The sequence below is a fragment of the Sardina pilchardus genome, chromosome 4, assembly GCF_963854185.1.
Source record: "Sardina pilchardus chromosome 4, fSarPil1.1, whole genome shotgun sequence".
Classification (NCBI taxonomy): Eukaryota; Metazoa; Chordata; class Actinopteri; order Clupeiformes; family Clupeidae; genus Sardina; species Sardina pilchardus.
In genome coordinates, this window is record NC_084997.1 from 30,011,028 (window position 1) to 30,018,507 (window position 7,480).

The following is a 7,480-nucleotide window of genomic DNA, read 5'->3' on the forward strand; positions in this document are numbered from 1 at the left end:
ATTCTGTCAGTATGTTTGTGCCATATCCTTATTGGGGAATATACATGGGCATGCAGAATTGCAGATTACCCCACCAAAACGATGATTATCATAATCTATAAATGGACATGATCTTTTATACAATATTCAAATCATTACAACACCAAAAACTGGTTTGTTTAGAAAGGGGCGGTGTTTGCCAGTGTTTGAATATTTTATTGTCATCACCTTTGGACTTATTTCATCTGATGTGAGGGGGAGGGAGTGGAGGAAGAAAAGTGACGGTGGAAGCACAGAAAATGCAGTGGTAAATGATTCACTTCAAGAGTATAAACATGGATGTTTCATGGAATTTGGATTGTTGTGCCTCTCATGACAATTACATTTTGTGTACCATTTAGTTTCCTACAGTGTTTTATATTACATCTCGTGGTGGCTGTAATTTCTGTTTGGGGTTAACAAAGTAATAGCACTTGGGAGCACTTCGACATGGCGCAGTAATATCCTCACTCCAAAGTGAAACTGAAAATCCAAGAGTGATGATATTACTGCGCCGAGTCAAAGTGCTCCTAAGTGCTAATCCTCCAGACAGTGTAGTTATCCTTCACTCTAAAAGTTTGCCATCAATTTACACCCAGATTTCAACACCATTAACCTGTTATTTTAAAATGCTGCACTTTGCTGTCAAACAAAGAGACATATGTTAAATTACACTATGTTCACTGTTGTTTAACCAAACTTTAATATTTTCTTAAAATACATCTCTTTCCTGTTAACTCACATCCAAGTAACGTACACTGTAAAAAACAATCTTTTAAAAGCAGTAAATTTCCGGCAGCTGGGCGTCAAATAAATACTATGAAATAACAGAAAATTACTTTCTCATAAAAAATACGGTTATTTTCCATAATGAAAATACAGTTTGTAGTTGTAATTTTAACAAGATTTTGCCTTATTTTCATGTTGTTTTTCATGTTTAATTAGAAACATTTTCACATTTTAAAACAATGAAATTATGTAGAAATATGGTAAATAAGTGTAGTATTACTAATGCTTACATTTACAGAAATGTGCTGTTAATAGTTGGTTTTCATGGAAATTGGTTGTATTATAATTTATATTTGATATGATGTAACAGTATATGACACAAAATAATGTGATTCATCTTTCAAAACATGTCACAAAAATGTGGAAAAACATGATATTGGGTTTACTATTGCAATAATTTACTGTTAATTTTAGATCCCATCAAATGCATATTTAGAGCTCCCTCCCTCCCCAATAACACCATATGTTAGAAACCCTTCCGCAATAATACTAACATTATTGTGGGGCCCGAGTTTCTCCATCAGCGCCTCTACAGACACATAATGCGAGTAAGCATTGAGTGCCCAACTCTGTGACACCGCCAAGGAGGCAGATGAATGCTAATTGAGAAAGTAATCAATTTCGCGTTGCACCCAAGAAGAAATGTATGTACTGTCTAAAATGTCCATGTATTTTAATCATGAGGCCACATGGGCTCAGATAGGTATTTGGGATTGGGACAGCACTTCACAAGATCACTTGTGTCAGTAGTTGAAAATCCAACTTTGATTCAACGTAAATGAGAGGGGACACTTTCAATATCACTTCAACATCAGGCTTCACCGTAGTTTCAATATTTCAAACCATATGAATTTACGATAGATTTTGAACATTTTCAATAATAAATATATGAATTTCTGATATTTCTTTGTAAAATAACATAAATATAGTGTTTTTCACAGTTATAGTGATTTCTAGTTATTTTACATTTGACATGTGAAATCACAGTCTATTTTTGTAAATTAAATGTATTTTAAAAATACAGACAAAATATGTAAAAAATCTCTACAGTGTACAGTGTACAGTATTTTTTTCAGTTGTGAAAGGCATAAACCAACCTTTAAACTACAGCAAAGTGCAGCATTTTAAAATAACAAGTTAATAATGTTGAAATCTGGGTGTAAATTAACAGCAAACTTTTACAGTGTAGCACTGTAACTGCCTGCCAGTTCTGGTTGTTGGTTGCAACAAATCAAGCTAGGAACCAAATTCTAATTGTTTTTGTTTCAATTTTTGTACCAACGTACTCAGTGACCTTGAGAAACAGAAATCTCTCGGTATTTTCCTGTAAGCATATATTGTTGTAATAAAGTGTGCAGTATTTCGAGGGCTGAGAAGCAAAGGGGCGTAAGTGACATTTTGGTCAAAATTGGGGTATATATGTCACCAGATAAGCTCTTTCTAACTGACAACATTATAGAAGTAAAATATTTATAAATGTAGAAAGTTATTGAACAAAAAATAAGAGTCTTTAACTGTGAACATATAGAAGCAGTTAGATTTGTTTTGGCTCACCTGTAAAGTTGGTGAAATGTCACTTACGCCCCTTTGCTTCTCAGCCCTCGATTTGTACAAATGAATCGCTCATAATATAAGTGAAAAGTAAACAGTCATTTGGCATCATGGCTATGCTTTAAAGTCTGTACAGGTGCATGTCAGATAATTGATACAGTATAATGAAGTCAATTGTCCTGGGATATTAAAGGTTCAGGTAACCATTGTTGGCGTTTCGATTTTATTAGAGCTCTTTTCACATTACAGTTTATAACTCATGGAAATAAAAAATCCAGCATATCAAAATATTGGAATAAAGAATTCATAATACAGTAATAATCAAGATTAAAAGAATCAAGATTAAAAACAAACATACTTTATGTGTGACTAATCTAGATTATATGAAAGTTAGACATTTGATAGGTACTGTGGGATGCACCTAGTGCTTCGGTATATACAGTAGGTGCACATGAAAGTTTCTGAATGCAACCCTAACCCTAACCCTAACCCTAACACCTAGAATATGGGATTTTATAATTTAATGTATCTACAGTATATGTTGAATGCTACTCTGTGCAGTACTCTCCAGAGTTATTGGTACAATTGCTAAAGTTGACTAAAAAGAAGTACAGTAGGCCTACATTTACAATAATCTTTTGGAAAACAATGAGAAAAAATCCAACCTTGGGGGTAAGCAAATCTATTCTGAGAACATGAAAAATCTCTTAAAGAAAAAAATATTTTTATCAAAACACGTTACCCACAATAATTGGTGTGCCTCATTGGAAGGTTACCAAAAAAATCATATCTATACCTGTTTTTAAGTCAACTTCTACATTTTGGAGTGCATGTACTGTATCTGACATAATGTGTGTGTGTTCTTGTCAGTTGTTTTCTATCCTCAAGATGAAGCATCTCTGTGTGACGTTTCTCCTCCTGTGCTGCGCCAAAGTGACCAAGACAGGTAATAACATTTATCCTGAGTGTGTGTGTTCATGTCATGTCAGAGAAAGAATCGTGGCGCTATAAAGAACCAGCCCACATTCCATGCAATGCATGCAAAACAAAAGTTAATGACATGTCGTAAAAATGGCAGAAATGGCTATAATATGCTAGTTACAGTAACATCTGCAGACTACGGCTAGTTGACAAGTTTTTTATACAGTACATGTATATTATTTGTCATATCAGGTAATTGAGTTAACGAGAGGGAGAGACAAAGTGTGTGTGTGTGTGTGTGTGTGAGTGTTGGTGCTCTTTATTCTGCACAGCTCAAGTGATAGTGAGATCATTTTGTTGTTTCTTTCAGCAATTCCACAGGTTGTGGTTCCACATGACCCTGTCCATGGTGTAGTTGGTGAAGACCTGATCCTGCCCTGTTACCTCAAGAACTATATCAGTGCAGTGGACATGGAGGTGCAGTGGATTATTAATGGAAACCAACTGGTGCATAAGTACAGAAGACACATGGATGTAACTGATGAGCAGCTTCCAGCATACAGTGACAGGACGAGTCTGTTCAGAGAAGAGCTGCAGAGGGGCAACATCTCACTAAAGCTCAGATCAGTCAGACTCTCAGATGCCAACACATACAAGTGTTCTATCAAAACTTATGAGGGGACTGAGGAAGCTTCTTTTGAAGTCCAAATTAATGGTAAGTGCATGGAAAAACACACAGGAACAGATTAGATCAGTTTTCACACACACACACACACACACACACACACACACACACACACACACACACACACACACACACATAATCTCTCTCTTTTTCTCAGTCACTCTCTCTCTCACACACACACACACACACACACACACACACGCACACACACACTCTATCACTCTCATTCACTCTCATTCACTCACTCATTCATTCAGCTTTTACTCTCGGCTTTTGTCAGCGCAAGTAAGCAAAGATCATGAGCTTGTGAGTGTCTTGTGACAGTACTTCAGCTCCGGAGAATTTCCGGAATCAGTCTCAGCGATTTGGTTGATAATATCTTACCAGGAAATAAACCAGAGATATCACCAGGAAATAAACCAACAATATCATCAGGAAATAAACCAAAGATATCGCCAGGAAATAAACCAGAGGTATCTGCTGTGAGCCATTATAATGGCAGTGTCACTCTGGTGTGCAAGTCTGACTGGATGAATATAACTGCAATGAAGTGGATGGATGGTCAAGGAAACATCCTTCAGCAAGCAGGAGACGTCAGCCATGACACAACCTTCAATGTCCAAAGAACTGTGCAGGAGTGGCTTGGGTACAGCTACACATGCAGAGTCATATACCAGAACCACACAGAAGAGATGATGATTGAAGTAGAACGTGAGTATCAGACAGTCTAATTTAGGAAATCAGCGTTGTCTATTACATAAATTGACATCTTGTAAACAAATCATCTTGCCATCTTCTTCAGCAGGACAGAAGAAAGTTTCTTTCATCTGGTCATGTTGTTTGTGAATCTTTCAATGATTCACTGTATGTGGTCCTCTGAAGACAAACGTATTGGACTTGTTGTCATTGCTTAATTTTAGGAAGTGTTTCATCTCAGCAAGCTATCTGATCAGCCCACCAGTATTTCTAGTTATTTATATAATGCAACATTTCACTGTGTTTACACTAGACTATATAATCTGACGGTAAGATATATTGTTCTGGGGCTCTACTGTCAGGTCTTATGGTGAGTGTTTGAGGGTCCCATGAAAAGCTGGTTTGTGAGTTGTGGGATATTAGGAGATTTTGTTTATATATTTTTTTGTTTTCATTGTGCAGGGTTCTTGTTTGCCCGAAGTCGAGAACACTGGCTACCTCTTGTTATCCTGCTCTGTCTGTTCATCATCCTTGTGTGAGTATGTGGATGTGCTGTATCTCCAGCTGCTTAAAGGTCACTAAAGCTCTAGCATACACAACCTTTTGATATACAGTGAGGCTCAAAGTAAGCTATGCTAGGATAGACATTCTGTTTTTACAATGCCATCGGAATTGAACACTGTGATGTACAGTAGGATTCCAAAGATGTTTACTTAAGATAAGTTCAATGCCAAATTGACCACTTTCTCAATTAGCATTCATCTGCCCCATTGGTGGTGTCACAAAGTTAGGCCCTCAATGCTTACTTGCATTATATGTCTGCAGGGGCGCTGCTAGTAAATTTGGGCACTCCAAGTATTATTAGGGAGATGGCTTTCTGGGCCCCTCTCCCCAATAATATATAGAATTCTTGGGGAGAGGGCCCTCTGGGCTCCCCTGTTAGTGCTGGGCCATTAGAATTGCTACCAACATTTGTAAGATCAAAATAAGATGTTCCAAATGGAACACGGATGTTCAGATCTTTTCCAGATGTCTTCGAGACGTATGTGTGCTGACTGGGTCATCTACCTCAAGAGGCAGGTGTTGCAGGACTATAATGCAACTCTTCTTGATAAGCATAAATACTGGCCTAAATATTACGCAATCCAGTCTCACGGCGGTTTGTGATGGCATCACAAAAATTATTCCATTTGATCATGATGGCATCACAATATTTTAAAGATGTTTGTGATGGGGTCGCGTCTCATAGACTAAAGCGGTCGGTACACTCGACGCACCCGACTTGTCGTGCGACATGTTGACGTCACGGGGAACGTTGTAACCATGTATACTTGCGCATGGTAGTCGCGACACAATTTGCAGTATTCTCCTGAACAGAGGCACGGTATCCATTGACGTTAATGGCAGTAGCAACTAGCTTCTTTGCTGATATTTCAGACTTAGCTTGCACAACTGAAGGATTAGCCTACCATCTCGTTTATGAGATGAGTTTAATCTCCCTAAATGGAAAGATTTTTTTTTTTTTTAGGTCTAGCAGATATCCTTTGGTTGAAAATAAATCTCTTCCTTACCTTTTGCTGGAATGCTTATGTGCCTCGGTCCTAGTCCTTTCCCCCTAATATCCTCCTGTTGCAACTCTCACTGGTAACTTCGTTAACTTATCCAACGTGGTTCACGACTGTAAACAAATCAGTCATCCAAACAGCAACTCTTGCTGCAGCCTAGCCAAGTTAACTTCCCACTTCTCAAACTTACTATTATTCAAACTTCATGACTAGGCCTACAGTCGTTTTAAAAATTAATGGGCTTATTTAAGATGTTGGATAGGCTATATGATAATGCCTGAATGTGGTTTATGTGGTTGATGACTGTAGAAGGACACTGGCTCCGTGAGCTTGGCTTCAATCTCTTCCTAGTTGTCGTGCGAGGTTGGCGCGCACGGCTGATATCAAATGTTTGGTGCGCGACAGGTCGGCGCGCGGCTGAAATGTGGCTTGCGACACAGGAAATTACGTCATTTCGACGTCACATTGTCGCGCGACAGGTCGGGCGCGTTGAGTATACTTCTAGCTTTATGTATCTCAATTGGTAGTCTCGCAACAGCGTCCCTACCGGTGTAGCGAGAATATTTACATGAACCACTCGTCGATAGGGTGATGATAAATGTTCGGGAAACAGTGTGATAGGCTGATTGCGGTCATGTGACGCACCCAACTACAAGAAAGTGAAAATGCTGCATAGAGCGAGCCATGCGGAGAAAGTTAAGTGACGGCAGTTTTGTAAATAATAACGTTGTTTCGAATAGAATAGCCTTACTTATCCTGACCACCACCCCTTCTTCATGATGCACAAAATCTAGAATCGTGCAAATGTATTACAATTTCTCAGTACAATTCAAATTTGTGTAAGTGTTAAAGAGACAAAATTGTGATATTTAGCTAAATAAATTATTGTTCACGACATGTTGTAGTTAAATTAACGAAATTAGTGTGATGGTGCTACAATCTTGCTAAACTTTCCAATTAGGTGGTTTGTTGTTTGATATTAAATTACCTAGATTTAAGCAGGTCAGTCTAACCTTATTGCTAATTGTTTAGTTGGGTCTGGGTAACTCATGGGACGAATGTTTATGTGAAACAAACAATATTGCATTTCTGCAGTTGGTTATTGTTGGATGGTTGTTGTTGTGTGATGGTTGAGTGATTGTTGTTGTTGTTGTTGTTGTTGTTGCACCAGCAACATCGCCAGCAAGAGCAAGAGCACCACAAACACCACCAGCTCAGCATAAGCAGCGCCACTGGTACCATCAGGAGCAAAAAC

At 38.2% G+C, this 7,480-nt stretch overlaps 1 long non-coding RNA gene across 1 annotated transcript; it reads left to right on the forward strand.

The window, feature by feature from the left end:
• Nucleotides 1–4,597: 4,597 nt before the first annotated feature.
• On the forward strand, nucleotides 4,598–7,480 carry LOC134078814 (uncharacterized). Its single transcript, XR_009938873.1, has 3 exons — nucleotides 4,598–4,675; nucleotides 5,123–5,195; nucleotides 7,397–7,480. It is a non-coding gene; the product is annotated as an uncharacterized LOC134078814 (long non-coding RNA).